Genomic DNA, 16,070 nt, shown 5'->3' with positions numbered 1-16,070 from the left:
CGCGCGCACCGCTGCCCGCTCCCGCTCCCGCTAGCGCCGGCGCTGCTCGGGAGTCCGTCCGCCGCCGCCGGCTTTGTGCCTCCCCGAGACGATGGGAGCGACCTCTTCCTGCTCGCGAGCTACTTAAAAGCAGGGAGCGCGCCGCGTTTCCTACGAGCGTGGAGGGACCGGGGGAGAATCCGCTCGCACTCCAACGCCAGGTAGGCTCTCAGGATGGGCGAGCCGAGGGGGTTCGCCGGAGACCGCGATCTGCGCCCCCCTTGCTGTTCATAAGGCTGCTCTTCCTTGGTTTTAGCCAGATAGGCTTTCTAAATTGCGCGTGTGCATGAGTGATTGTGTGTGTGTGTGTGTGTGTGTGTGTGTGCTCGCGCGCGCGAGCCTGCACATTTTCTGGGTGTCCGCGCCTGGCGGCGAGTGAGACTGCCTGGCCGGTGTTCCCGGGCGTGAGGGTGTCTACGGCCGGTGCAGCCGGCAGCGGGAAGAGAGGGCTGCTAAGGAGGGATGCTGCGCCCGGCACCGCGCTGGGCTCGGAGGATTCAGGGTGGAGGGAGCTAAGTCCACCCGAAAGCAGCTCTGCTGGGGATCCGGACGTCCCCACCCAGTGGGCTCTTCTCCGCGGTCATCTTCCTCCTGGTAATCCCTGGGGTCTTCACGGCCACACTTTCCAGCCCTGTGTTTGCTGGCTGGCGCTTGGGTGCTCCTCCACGGAGGATTGCGGAGAGGAGGGAGGTGTGGCCGGGCTGAGGGGTAGACGAGGAAGGAATGTGGTGGGGAGTGGGCTAGGGCCGCGTCCTTGGGCGCTGTGCCGGGGTGCGCGTTGGAGGTTCTGCACACACAGGCGTCTTTCCCCAAGAGATCTCAAGGGAACTTTGCAGCTGCATTATCCGCCTCAAGGATTGTGAGGGGCTCTTGGGGAAACGGTCTGTGTTCTGAGATGCGAAGGATATCCTTCTTGGCTCCTCCTTCATGAAGAAGAGGGAGGTCTTATAGATGGACAGTGGGCTAATGAAACCAAATCCTTCCAGGCGATGCTTTGAAAAATACACCATATGTGCGCTCTTGATTCTTTAACTCGCCCTCCCCAGACTGATTCTGTTGCTGTTTGATGAATGACTGGGGCTGGCAATTCGTATTTCCCTCCCCAGTTAAAGTAGCAGTGGTTGGGTTGGGAGCAGGGGTGATCAAACGTAACAGATAATTTTTTGGATAGAGCGATGTGCATGTCGTCTGTAGTCACTGGAAGGAAAGTCATGTTTTGCACTCGATATCCACTCCCCCCCTTTAAAGACGCTCTCTGCCTCTGTGCTAGTCAGCCACTAGTGGTTGTGAATATAACAACACAAACTTTGTCCTGCTGGAGGTGTAAAGACTAAAAAGAGAAAAAAGGATATCAGTGGGAGGTGTAGTGGAAGGAGCTTTTTAAAAAATGACAGATGTGAAGACAGTACAGGCTTCCTGATCATGGAGGAGCTAGCTGAGTAGGTGGAAATTTCTGATCAGATCTGGTCCAAGGTGTTGCTTGTGTGAGTGGCTTCAGATATGAGGCATTGAACAGCCACAGTCCTGGACCCATGGGAAGGATTCCTAAGAGAAGTGGGGCTAGCAGAAGGAAATTCTGAAAGCCCCCATGCACCCCACACATGTGTACACATACACTCACATGCTTCCGCTGTTCCACAGCTCTCCTGCAGCAAGCCAGGAGAAGAGAGAGGAGGCTAGCTGTTTCATTCATTCCAGATAAGAAAACAAAGCCCAAAGAGGGATGATTGGTTTTAGGTCCCTCTTTCAAATCCTGTGTTACTCGGAATTAGCGCTCTGGGTTGGCCAGTCTTGCTTCCCTGGGAGGTGAGCTGGGTGTGAAAGCAGAAGGAAGGAGCCAGCTTGCTCCATTTTGGGGGCTTTGTGAGTGAGGCAGTGGGGGAGGACTCACTCGCGTCCCTGGGAAGAAAGATGTGTTTTCTTAAATGCTTTTCCTTTTACAATTTCTGCCCATATGAAGTGCTCCATTTGGATCTGAAGGCTCTTTAAGATTTCTTCCACCTACTGTAAAAGGCACCCTGATTATTCAGGCTTAAAATGACTGTTGTGTTTTATTTAAAATGGAATGATTAATTCCTAAAACAACAGAAAAAATAAGGTATGCATGGGGGTGCTCAGCGGAGGTAAACCATTATGTACTGTTGAGCTGTGCAGGGCTTGCGGAGTGAGAGTATCCGTGACAACAGCACTCAATCCACTCTCTCTTGGAAGCTTAACAAGACAGAGTGAAGAGAATAATGAACTAAAAGAATATAGAGGTGGTGCTTTGTATTTATCTGCCTACTTGTCTCTATACTTTCCCAGACTAGTTATCATTTTGGGTTTAGATTAAGTGCTAAGTAACCCTTCCTTGACTGTGAAGGGCAAAGAAAGAGAATAGCTGTGATAGTGCTATAACTGCCAATATATTTATAAAATAAGACGTGGTAGGCTGGGATTAGTACCTCCAACACTAATCTGCAGGAAGTACATTGATTGCTCTCTCAAGCTTGCTATGCTTTGAAAAAATTAAGATATAAAATAAGATAGATTCCAAGAGAGCTTCAGCATTTCTTAACAAGCTATATTTAACATGATTTTATCAGACGAAAATAGACTCTTATTTATCTTGCAAGATAGATGCATAGTTTCTTTCCCCTTAGTGCTTAATCTGTTTCTAGACAAAATAAATGATGAGAAAAGCTCTTCAGATCTAGCCGGCTCATGTCTCCTTTAAAAACCAAGTTAATAGAAAACAGCAGAAGCAAAGCAAAGCATTTACTGTGAGCATGGGCATGGCTTTCTAAAAATAAGTGCATTTGGGGGCTTGAACATTTATTTTCGGGATGCCTTGTGGCCTGACCAGCCATTTTTCCATGGTATCCTCAGGTGTAAGAAAATCGGTATATAGGTAAGAAGCAAGATAGAAATGACAAGTTCCAAAGTGAAACAGAAATTAAATCTCGAAAAGCAATGCACAGTGAAAAGAGGGTGTTAGGATGCTTAGGTTACTTGTCTTGTATTTTGCGGTGTGTGCATGTATTGCTTTCAAATAAAAACTAATTGTTGCCTTCCATTTGCTAAGAATTTAGGAATTAACATGATGCTGTCTCTCTCATCCTCCTCTTCCTTTCATCCTTTTCTTTCTTCTAAAAGATAAATGCCTTTTGCTAGAGCATTCTCCAGTATCATCCATACTTCACCTCACAGTTAGACCCTTCCTCTTAACCCCTACCAAATAGTCTCCCACCTGACCAAATTCTGCTGCTCCCTCTTGTGGCAAAAATTCTCCCCGGCTGTGCCTTGACTCCAGAATTGTGTCAGCATCCCTTACAGCTTCCTTGACTGTCTAGCACTTCAGTTCTAATTCTCAGTAGGAATGGTGGCTAACCAGGCCAGTGGGTTGCTGAACTAGCTGTTCCTGCTTTTATCTCTGAACAAAGGAATCTGTGGTCCCTGGAGACGTATCTGAGGTTTGGTAGGAGTAAATGTCAGGTGCTTTCTGACCTGTTGGAATGGGCTAGATGCTGGGAATGTGAGCCTTCAGCGTCATTTGCCTTTGAGATTTTGATTTAGACTCAAGGAAAGTCCTACGGGGCCTCATTAAGTGCAGTGGGATTATTTTCCGCTTCCTTTTTTTTCCAAAAGAGAGATGCATTGTCTTTGTCTCTGCCTCTGTCTCTCTGTTGTCCTAGCCTCTCGTGAACACACACACAACACACAAACACACACACACACACACCACAAAGTACATTATTATATGTAGTACATATTTTGAAGACTTAATCAATGATTAGTCTGTACATGTGACTCAAACAGTCCACCTTTACTGGTATATTTTCATCCGGGGTAGTTCAGAATACAAATAGGGAGAGCTTTACTCTTTGTCCACTATGCAAACTCAACTTGGGAAGACAGTTTCTCACAGTCATTAATGTCTCATTTTTTTGTAGATTGTGTTTCCTGGCTCTGTATTAAACGTGATGTGTTTTATATCTACATTTGCAGTTGTCCTTTGATCTTCCTATTTCAGAGTGTAAAAGAACCAGAGCAGACAAACATTTAAGGGAATTGCATTTCAGCTTTACCTGAAACTTTCTAGCCCATTTTATAAGGAAGGAATGTGTGGAAGGAAAATGCAACTGAAGCAAAAACATGTTTTTGTTGCCAAAGGGAAGTACATCATAGGCAGCAGTCTATCAAGTGGTTTGAAAATGGATAAAACATTCCCAGGTTCAATGCATTTATCCAGTGTTATTATAGGATCAGAAATTCCCCCTGAAGTCCTACTAAAGCCATTCATTCATCTAACAGGTCACTAATAAAATGCAATGGATCACCTAAGAAACAGCCATCATTGGCATATCTTCAGTTTTGAACTCGGGCTGGTAATTCCATCGACTGACAGAGAGAAAGTCCTAGAACACAGGAAGCTGCAGAGGAAGTGAAAGAGGTTTAAAACTAGGGTGCTGCCCAACGAGTGCTTTCCCAGGACCGTTCTGGTGGGGAAGTGTGAGGAAGCAGAGGGCCTGAGAACTGGGCTCTTGTCGGAGGGCTAGAGAGTAACCACAGAGAGGCAAAGATAAATTTCCACACCAACATTTTACTCTTCAGCAAACATAACAAAAATTGGGTCCTTTCTTGAAAATGTAGCCTTTTTAAGCCTTCTGGGAAATGGACATAATATTTTCCTGAGTGAGTTAATATTCTTAGAATTTTGAGTGAATTCTACAGCATCATTTTGCAATATTCACACTGATAACCTAGAAAATGGCAGTGTAATAGAAAAGGTTTCTTGCACGTGCACTAGGTCTGGAAAAATATGTGTAAGCATTATAGTCCATCTTAAATTTGTAAATAAGGCAGAGTAAGTTGCTCTGCACATGTCACTGCATGTGAAGTCAGAATATTTTCTTTGTTGAATGTATTGTGCAATGAAGTTAGGCAAGGTGGTGATTCAGCAATTTACATTAACCCAACTATGGCATTTATTGAGCACTGAGTGTATACAAGGCCCTGTGCTAGGGATTTCAGAGAATGCAGACAATGAAGAGAAGTTATCTGACAGTACTAGTGACATATGAAATGCTAATTTACTTGTTTTGTACATTTTCTCATTTAATGCTTGTCAATATGCTGCAAGGAAGCATCATTATCTTAATTTAAAGATGCAGATTATAGCTCCATTAAATATCTTGCGCACAGGTTAGTAAGTGATGGTCAGAGAGTGACGTTGTGTAAGGACTGTGCTCTTTTTACATAAGTGTCCTCTGATGTCATGAGCGATACCATTTACATGTGAGCTAGGAGGGCAAAGTGACATAAATCATTACACCACAACAGAACAACGTGCTAGAGGAGTTGGAAGCACAAAGAGAACATTGGGCCTGGCTTTGGGGAAGAGAGGATATTCGAGTTTATTCTCAGAGAGTGAAAAGGATTTAGAAAACAAAGCCTAGTCATTTTTAAAATATGTAAACCATGCCCCAGGTAATTTATGGCAAGAGCAATCTAGGGGCAGTGTGAGGGCTATTTCCAGACTCTTGGGATCTGCTCAGTGTACCAGTTAGGACTGTGCCACAGAACTGTGGATCTGGACAAATGGTGGAATAAATCACTGCACAGATGTGTTTTAAACTTGAAACCAACAGGCAGGATGAACTTGCAGCACAATCTTGAAGGAGAGAAGTTGTAACAGTCAGAGTTGAGGCAAGGGGCAGGGCACCTGCTGGCTTGTTTCTCCCCTTCCTTAAGGGATTGTTTCCCATACCGTAATTCCGGGTGCTTTTCCTTTATTTTTTCGTACTGGTGTCCCTGATACTTTCTAATTTGAGCCTCTCCAGCTTCTTGTTCCTTCTGATTCCTCTTAAAGAAGCTCGGGGCCACCTTTTGGTTCTCTCTTCGCTTCATGCAAAGCACCCCATCCTGACCACAGGTTTAGAGAATTGGACTGCTTACTCTGCACCCAAACCCACACTTCCTCTGTAGACTGTTAGACCACCAACTGTGAGGAGAATTAGACAGTTTTGGAGAAGTTCCATCTCTCAGAAGTTTCCTGTCATTCTTCCCTAATAATCTGTCAAACACTGGGGCATGCGTGCCCCCAAGCTGAAATTTATGAATTGGTGCTGGGCAAAGTCAAGGGTGCTTTTCTTATGACTTCTCACTGTTCTTTCCCCCTGGATATGCAGTTCTTTTTAAGAACTTTTTTGCATCAGTGGTCTTGTATAACACCATGGCTAGCACTGGAAAAGGCATCAAGCATCATCTAATTTTGTTTTGTTTTTACAAATAAGCAAAGGTTACCACCTAAAATTAAGTGATTTGGTAAGAATGAAACAGGAAACAGTAGAATCAGATCTATGGGTCTGAAGTCATTTCACCCAAGTCATATGTACCCCTTTTCTTTCTTTCACAATCTACAAAGTGAACCTTGTCTATTAAATGTAAATAATAATAGTAAAGAACCTTATGGCTTTTTGTGAGAACTATTAGATGAATTCTGACACATGAGTTCTCAGTAAGGGTTGACCTATAACCTGAGAGGTGGAGGTGGGGGGTAGAGAGAGAGAGGGAGGGAGAGAGGTCCTGTTTCTGCCCGTGTGCCTTCACATGGCTATGCTAATTGGTGGGGTGGGGAAGCTCCACACAAAGGGAAAGGAAGAAAAGTACACAAAATGACATATATCGAAGATCATTGTGTGTATGCATAACTATTTTCAAAATGATCATAAAGCAAATTTTTGGCTTTGTGAACTGTCAGTTCTGTCACAGACACTCTACTTTTGCAAAAAGAGTGCACCCAGAGGGAATATGTAAATGAATAAATACATAAATAAATGGGCAGATCTGTTTACCATAAAACATTATTTATGGACACCAAAATACTGACGTCACCTAGCTTTCACATTGTGAACTTCTTTTAGTTTTCAATCTTTTAAAAATACAAAACATTTTAATTTTCTAAGCCTTAACAGAACAAGAAAGGTCAGTTTGGTTTATTGGCCATGATTTGCCAACTCTTGAAACATGCTATGGATCAGGAGACATAGTAGTGCCACATGAGTGACTTTGGCGTATCGTAACAACTGGTGTCAGTCGTGTGAAAAGAGTTGGCCTGGAAATTCAGAGACCTTGTTTTAAAACTTAGTTCTGTCAAGTCCTTGATGTGTGGCTTGGAAAAGTCTTCAGTTAGCAGGACTGAGTTTCCTTATTGGGAAGCAGGGGGCACAGCTAGTTGATTTACCTAGCAATGAAAAACAGCTTTAAGTGAAAAATATGACATTTGAGATGGGTTGTGGAGACATATAAAAGCACAGAAAAGGATAATATGGTAGACATTTGAGCAATTTCCATTTGTTAGCCCAGCTGACAACCAGGAAGGTTGGCAGGTATTATGTTATGGATGATCTCGAATCCCAGAATGTGGGATTAGACTATCATAGCTGCGTGTTATAAGCAGAATTCCCAAATTTTGCAGATGAATCCAAGAGAAAGGAAGTGACTTGTGTAAAAGCATGTGACTGATCAGTAGGTCTGAGACCAATGCGCGCTTCTTTTGGCCGCTAGGCCGGTGACCATTCTGTCTACCATGTCGCCCCCAGCAGTGTGGCAGAAAGCAATTAACCGGAGCTGGGTAGCTCTGACCTCCAAGAGAGAAAGTCTCATACAAATCGCAGAGGCTACTTTCAATATTTTCCAAGCATGATCTCATAACCCACATATCAAAAAGGGTGGATTTGTGAGTAATCCCATTACAGACGAGGGTAATGGCAAAAGTGTCAGCCTCAGGCCTTGCACCCCAGCAGCCTTTTGTCTGATCTCCTGCTGAATGTTTCCTGAATTGTATCTCAGGTGGTACTTCTTCAGCAGACCCTGCCCTAACAGTCTGCTAGGTCTGGTTCTGCATTGTTTACTCTTATAAGATTGTGTTTTTCCTAGGTAGCACTTATCAGTTAATAGGTATGATTTTTTAAATACTGATTTACTGTAACATCTGTCAACTGTCCTTTGGCCCGATCATAAATTTCACGAAGACAGAGACTGTCTATTTCATGGGTCTAGCCCCAGTGGCTTGCACAATTGCCAGACACATAAAAGATATCAGGTATTGGGTTATTTTAATTAATTTTAAACTGATAGGTAAAAGCATATTTTATATAGTAATGAAATGACATGTAATGTTTCCATACATAATATATATTATATAGTGCGTAAATCAGATTAAACATATCAATCATCAGTCTCTTCAAACATCTGTCATTTCTTTATGGTGAAAAATTTTTTATTTTATGAAAAAATAAAATTTCAAAGTAAAATAATACTTACTACACTATATATCATTATTCTCAAAGTCTTTATTCAAGGTACAAGACATAGATTTATTGAATAAATTAATGAGTGCATGAATGCTCTCTCATTAGTCATTAATACTGTTGAAAACCTTCGCTTAAACAAAGGCTTAGGGGCTGGGGATTTAGCTCAGCAGCACAGCACCTGCCCAGCAAGCACAAGGTCATGAGTTCGATCACCGGTACCGGAAAAAAAAAAAAAAGATAAACGAAGGCTTAGTAGGAAGAAATTATCTTCTCTTATTAATTAAATGATTACATCATTAGCATTTATTTCTCCACTGAATTTCTCAAACTTTTCCGGTGGCCCCACTCAAGAATTATCTTTATTGACAGATGAATGCCCATCTATCACAATCTGTGTTTATCACAAAGAGACAGTAATAGAGTAGATTTAGCATAGTTGCCCACAGTAAAACCATAACGCTTAAGCCAGTGTTTGAACAAGTCTTCAAACACAAGTATGCAGGATTGATTTGAAGAGCATATTTACTGGATGCCCCATCTAGAGAGACACCGTATGTTTCATAAACTGCTTGGATATTCACATGAAAATTTTGTGTTTTCTTATAGGTCATCACCACTGCATTTATTTCCTTAAACAATAAGACTTGACAGGTCTCTTTTGTAGTGACTTCCCTTTTGAAAAATGTACTAGTGCTGTGTGAATTTACACTCGAGTTTAGAAACAAGAAACTTAGGATTCTGTTCGCAACTTTAGAAAATTGTAGCACAGAGTATTGATGAAGGGTGACCTTTAAGTAAGCATCTATGCACTTGACTCTCCTGATTCTTTCTATTTCTTACTTCTGTGCTTCTCAAGAGCATCTTATTCTTTCGAGGACTGAGATTTGAAACTCTGCAGGAAAACTTGAAAGACTTACAAACTTCAAGTTAATAGGGTTCCAGCTCCTGAAAAGCTTTCTACTTGAAGGTGTAGCTTCTTGACTCATGGAAAAATCTCAAGGAAATCACCAGCCTCTGCTCACATAACCAACATTTCCCTTGTGAGAAAAGATTTCAAAAGAAAAAATCTTTTGCATGTTCCTATCACACAATTTGAAATTGAATGCTGTGTTCAACACTGCTAGTCCCAAGAGGCACACTGGGAAGCATGAGGAGCAACCACACAAATCAGATTTACTCTTGAGTTAAAGTAAAGAGAGGAAGTGGGCAATGCCTCATAAGCTATAATTTAAGGAACAGAGTTTTCCTCACCACCAAGCCTTCCAGTCGGGGGCTCAAGTTTCTGCATGGTTTTTACTTCTACAAAGGGCTTACAGATGGCATCTAGTCAGGTTCCTGAAGACTTTCTGTTTACCCTGAGACTTAGTTACATGGCATGGCGTATCATCACACTCTTTACCCGTTTCTTCTAGGAGAAAGCAGAACTAACCCACAGCAAAAGCATGAAGTAAGTGGTCTTTGAACTACTTGAGTGCTTTAGCCTCCTCTTTGGTGCCCCTGTGACCTCCCATGAGGGTCTTTTCTCCTGTACAGTCCAGTATTCCACGTTCCAAACACACTTGCTAAGGGGTTTCATGTTTCCTTCTTGCTTAGAGTCTCAGTCTGGTAGAGGCAAAGCCCATCTGATGTTTTATTTCACATCATTGTCTTGTTGACATGAAAAAAACATTGTCTTCTTATATTCAGGCGTTAGTTCTTTCCCAGTGCATATTTGCTTTGCTCTCCTGAGTACGGGCTTACAAGGTTTGCACCTGCTTTTGAGCCAGTTTCCCGCTCTACTCACTTCTTTCCTTTCCACCCTTCTCCCCTTTCCATCAGGGCTTCTCAAGCAGTGATGCCAAGCCCACTACTAAGCCTGGGGTTAAAACACACGTTTTGCAGTTCTTCTTTAGACCTGTTATATATCTGACGATAAGGCCCAGCTATCTAATTTTAATGTATCCCAGATGGTTCTTAGCGCAATTGCGAAAGGAGAAGCTTTGTTTTCTGCCTCTATTCACATCACTTCTTCCTTCTCACTCCTTCCAGCTTTGGTCATTCTGATGCGTTGCTTTATGTAATTTTCCTTAATCTTCTAATACTAATGGAAACTAATAATAACTTTCACTGAGATTCTGTAAATTCATGAAGTGCAGGAACCATGTGTCAGTTGTCTTTATTATTCTCACACTTTGCACATAGAAGCTGTTTAGTAGATCCTTAAATTCAAGAAGAATCCACTTCCTCTAGAACTCGAAACACACACACACACACACACACACACGCATGCACAACATACTGCATATACAAATTTCTTAACATCTAAGGTCAAAATGCTGGTGTGGAAAACATTACTAAATATTTTTTTGTGGTCACCTAGATATAAAAGCATGCATATGACCTCACTCAGGCTTCTTTTTCTCTTCAGGATTAATGGTGAATTAATTATTATCTAAAATAGTGATCAGTGTCCATCAGGAATCTCCTGCAAGAATCACAAAGTACAGAGGAGCAGCTCCCTGTCTCCAAGAGCCAATTACACTTGAAATCTCTTGATTGTAGGACCATACATTGAATGAGCCAAAGTTTTTAAAACTCTGGTTGTAGTAAATGAAGACCCCGGGTCTAGGTACATTCATCAGGGAACTAGGTAGTTCATATGCATGTTCAGTGCATGTAAGATGCCAGGAAAGTCTCTCTTCTTCTCTAGTAATGTAAGAGATCTGTCTCCCAGGAAGGGAACTCACTCTGCGGTAATGTCCCACTAACATATGAGGTGCTTAAGAGACATAATCTGCCCATTTTTATAACACAACATCTGGTAGAGGTAAGTGCCTAAGAAAAGCTTGGCACAATGAAAGAACATGTTGTTCCTGGATTTTTTAAAAAATTTCTAACAAGTTTTAAATTTAAGAAAAAGTCCTGACTTCAAGACAGTACACTTGTGAGCTGCATTGGGATTCTGGAAAAAAAAATTAGTTCATTAGTAGTAATGTATTAACTTACTTGTTTTGACAAACTTCTATACCTCCCCAGTTCTTACCTTTTATCCATTCCTTTCTTTTATTTTAGTTTTGCTTTTATACTATACGATGGCTTTCTGTATTTTCCTGCCTCCTGAGCAAATGGAAAAAAACCCGAGTTTGTTCCATGACTTTGGAATAATTTCAGACCTCAGACTTCAGACGGTGATCCCTGGAGTGGATCATCTCTCCCTTGCTGCGTGATGAATATGGGTGTTTTCAAAATGTGAACTTAGGGAGCGGGAAAGAGTGAAAACTGTGCGCTGCCATTAAAGTGCTCATGCAACCCATGCATATTTATGCAGAGGTTCTTCTATGCTAAGTGCATAAATATGGAGCTCTTTGTCCCCAGCAATAGTGTTTGTTGACCTGTGTAGTGGAAATACACTGACAAAAATTATTATGGTCTAATGTGAAATACCTGGCTTAAAATCCTGGTTCTATGATTTGTCTGTATGATTTTAATCAACATTCTTTTATGAAATATTTATCTAGTTTGTAAAATGAGAATGATAATACACACCTCCTTGCAGTAATGTCAGAAAAGTCAAGGATAGTGAATACAAAGCATCTAACACAGCACCTGGAACAAAGCAGTCTAGTCATTGATTTCGGTCATAATTGTCATCAGTCATTACTGTCATTACTGTCACTGAGTAGGACCCTAAGGTCCCTGCTTCATGGCTTTATGGCCCTGTCAGCATGGTAATTCTGAGGACAATCCTACCTGATTTCATGTGAGGCCCAAGGTTATCAGAACACCTTCTCTCTGAGTTATTTTTCATTTATTTTCTTCTAGAACACTTTCCTTCTTCTCTAGTTTTCTTTCTTTCTACGTTTTCTTGTTAGCATACAGAGGTAATATATTTAAATGTAAGTATTTGTTGTTTTTTTCCTTTTTATAGGGCCACTGTCATGGAGGTGGCTTTTGGTGTTTGACAAGATATCTTCCAATTATATTGAAAAAATAGTAGGTATGCTTCCTGGAGTTTTGAGACCTTCTGAACAGAGTAGAAACAATCCTCAAGTCAGAGCTGTTGTAGGGAAGACCCATACCTACACGCTGGGATGATGTCTGAGCCCCAGGTCCACTGCTTATGCTGCAGATCAGCTTTTCCAACCTGAGATTCTTTGTATGAACCTAAATTACACATTTCCTCTCCTTCACCTAACAGAGATATTATTAGTTCTTTAATGTGATACTGATCCCAGCTCATTTTAAAGCACACCCATTTTACAATAGAGAGTATTTTCAAATGTAGTAGTCTAGGTCCAACTCCCAAATTCTGAAGTCAGCATGAGAGATTTGGTGAATTAGCACATGATCCTCTGATAATTATTTTATTCACTCAAAAAGCATATGCTGTGCATCTTTTATGTGCTCTTATCTCTAGGAACTGAAAATCCTGTCGTGGAAAAAGGAAAATAAGCCCCTTCTTGCAGAGCTTGTATCTCTTGGAGAAAGACAACAGAAGCATTGAATGCACTAGACAGTGTGTAAAAGTAGAAAGTGCTACATAGAAAAATAAAGTAGGGCAAAGGATTAGCAGGATATCAAGTGACTTCCCAACAACTTCTTCATTTTCCTGGATCCTGAACCCATCTTGCTTTTTTGACTGACCCTTACTAGTCGCTTCTTTACCTAAAAAAATTACAGTGGTTATTTTCTGACATGGGATGGAGCCCTGACTGCAGTTTTGTAAGTTTAGGCAGAAGGCCTTGAGTACCTCACATGACCTCTTATAACTTGTCCCCTGTAGATCTGTCCCAATTTATCATTCAGGAGAGAGGAAACTGTTTCTTCGGCAAAAAAAAAAAAAAAAAAAATTAGGTTTTAAGAAGGATTTAGCACAGAGTCACCATGAAAACTGAGTTCCTTCCTGAAGTCTGTCCTCTGTCTGACAGGCTAAGGTTGGGATCCAGGACAGTAATGTGCATGCCAGACAAGACGGTCTCTGGTGTCATCTCTTTATCTAGAAGCATTTGGAAGTGCTTGCCTCAGTAGTAGATAAAGATTCATACTTGCCATAGTGTTGCCTTAGAAAATAGACTAACTGTTTCAATTGGAGGCTTTAAGTCAGCAAGAATTAGATAGAGGGGAATCCCAAGTCCTCATGGAGGCACATTAAGGAGTACCTTGGAGTAATGCCAAATGTCGATCAATAGCAAGTGATCAGGCCATTCGCTGTGCTGGGCAGGAGGCAGTGCCAGTGTGTTCCTCTCTGAGCCAGATGCTCCTTGAGAGTCAACATTGGCTATAGCGTCCAGCAGGGAATAGGCAGTTTGCTGCCCACCGACTCTTTAGGTCTCTTTGCTGAGTGGGTCCTTTCTCCTCGTTTACAAAGGCAGTCCTTTACAAACATCTGTCTTGCAGGTACATGTTTCTTTTTTTTGGGGGGGGGGGTTGGTTTCTGGTACTGGGAACTGAACTCACGACCTTGCTCTTGCCAGGCAAGCGCTGTGCTGCTGAGCTAAATCTCCAGCCCCTCGTGTTTCTTTTTAAAATTTGTATTAGTGCATTTTTGCAACACATAATCATTATATTCTGTGTGGGTAGTTGGCACACATACATGACACATCTTAATTCTTTTACCCCCTCCACCTCTTTGTCCTCTTCCCACTTAGAAAGGATTTATTTCCCTAGTTCCTTTTATTGATCTTTCATTTTGCTCTTAATTTATTTATATGTTGGGTTTCTCATGTAAGAGAAACCGTGAGATACTTAAGCTGTGTGTCTGATTTATTTCACTTAACGTTATGGTCTCAAGATGCATCCATTTTCCTACAAATGACTCAAATGTATCCTTCTTTATGGCACAGTTGTATTCCTTATGTCCTCATCCTTCCCACTTAGCAGATTGTAGCAGCTGCATTATTGGTCGCTTGATATCTTTTTACCATTTTTTTGTTAGCGTGACTCTGGTTTTTAATCCGTAGCTTATGCTGTTGTTTTGTTTTAAACTAAATAGTGAGCAGAAGATAATTCAGGTGTCCCTGGTACATACTGTGTTGAAGACTCATTTGGATGATGTGGATATTCCTGAGTGGGTCTTTCTAGGTGACCGCTGGCCATAGATATGAGTTGGTCTGAATCTACCATAAAAATCACCCCACTCCTTCCAGAATATAGGAGATCAAGGCAGAATATAAGGCTAGACTGTGAACTAAAGCATCTATGTCCTCTGTCCTTATCTTTCTGCTTAATTTTCAGGTAAATATATATCTGAGGGGGTTTGAGAAAGGTAAAGTAGAGCTTCTTGAATTTGACGATGGGAGAAAGATCCTGAAGGAAAGGAGACAAAAGAGGAAAAAAGGGAACTCACATTAGATAACACATATCTCACATCCTCACAAGCCTTTGGATTTGGTATGAATTTTAATAAAGGAAGGAGTAAATGAATTCCGGAGAGTGCTTTCCAGTTGCTTCATTGCCAATAAGTTACATCAGTGTTTTGTGTCCACTGATTTCACAAATTATAATGCTGTCACTCTGTGAATATAATTGTGATATTTTTAGGTAACCTTAGAAGCCCCTCTCTTTTTTTCTCTGAGAATTTCACTGATCAATACAGTCCATATGTTGACTAAAAACATACTGTGACCTGCGGGCTAGCGCAGGGATGGCGGGCAGGACATTGTCTCGGCTGACCTAAGAGATCGCTGTGACAGTGCACACAGGAAGAGGTTGCCAGGCAATTGCTAAAGGCCAAGGAGCACAGGGCAGCTGTCTCTAGGCACGTGTTAGCCCTCATGCTGCCCAAGTCATTGATACTTGAGTTTCTAATCCATAAGATAAAAGCCAGGTTGTTGGAAGCCTTCCAAGAGACTATTGCTAATGAGGCCCTCCTAACCTGGCATTTAAGGGCTGATTCAAACCAAAGTCCAATAGTGGTCAAAGATTACTTTGTATACTAATCGGGACGGATATAATGAAACAGTTAATTACATCAGTTTTGGAAACAGACCAGAACTTTGAATCTTAATTCAGGAGTTTATTATCTATGTATCTCAACAAATCTTTAACCTATCTAAGCCTCCGTTAGCCCCCTAAGAAGAGCTAAGAGAACCTACTGTATAGTTTTACTGTTGGATACTGTGCATTGCACAACTCCAGGGCACGCTTTTTATGAAGACCACAATGAAAATGACAACACTAGGAATTTTGTAATATGGAAATGCCGGCGATTATAAGTGTTAGATGTAACTGATGCACGCAAAGAACTCAGCATAAAAGTAGGAGCACGTTTAAGGTATAAAAAGTAATATTAGTTTCTTGGGAAACTGAGTATGATTGGCTGTTGGGCCCTTCTTGGAAACTTGATTCTAAGAGTGAAAGAGCAAATAGTTTTTGCACATAGCAAACACTATCTACAAAACCTAGACATGAGAAAGTATTGTCTTATTAAGTGAGTGGAAGGAATCTCTGTATACTGTAGTTCAGAGGTCAGATCATAAAAGGTTTTGAACAGAGTATTGAGGAGTTGGAACTTTGACCATAGGGAAATACATAGTAGTCAACCAAGGATGGGTTTTAAGAGGCGTAGGAGACTCAGACATACTCTGCTCTTTAGGAAATTCGTTTTGTGAGAAATGTGGAAAGTAGACTGATGAGTTTGGCGGTAATTTGAAGGAAGTGGTTGATTATATCAGTCCTGGAGACAGGTTTGAATCTTTCTTTAGTGTTCACTATCTCTGTTCAGTACCATTGTTCATTAAATATGTTTAATCTTTC

General features: G+C 41.5%; 1 protein-coding gene across 9 annotated transcripts in view; it reads left to right on the top strand.

Moving 5' to 3' along the window:
* Slc8a1 (solute carrier family 8 (sodium/calcium exchanger), member 1) overlaps positions 1-16,070 on the top strand; it is a 384,678-nt gene that overhangs the window by 61,112 nt on the left and 307,496 nt on the right. For 8 of the 9 annotated variants that reach the window (XM_005390912.2, XM_005390910.2, XM_005390911.2 and 5 more), the window contains exon 1: positions 1-200. The exons of the other annotated variant lie outside the window; for it this stretch is intronic. The gene's annotated coding sequence lies outside the window, so the exon portion shown is untranslated. The remainder of the gene's footprint in view (positions 201-16,070) is intronic. 9 annotated transcript variants of the gene reach the window in all.

The sequence above is a fragment of the Chinchilla lanigera genome, unplaced genomic scaffold (assembly GCF_000276665.1).
Source record: "Chinchilla lanigera isolate Chin_1 unplaced genomic scaffold, ChiLan1.0 scaffold00040, whole genome shotgun sequence".
NCBI lineage: Eukaryota > Metazoa > Chordata > Mammalia > Rodentia > Chinchillidae > Chinchilla > Chinchilla lanigera.
Note: the sequence above shows the minus strand (reverse complement) of the source record. Positions and strands in the feature narration are given on the sequence as shown.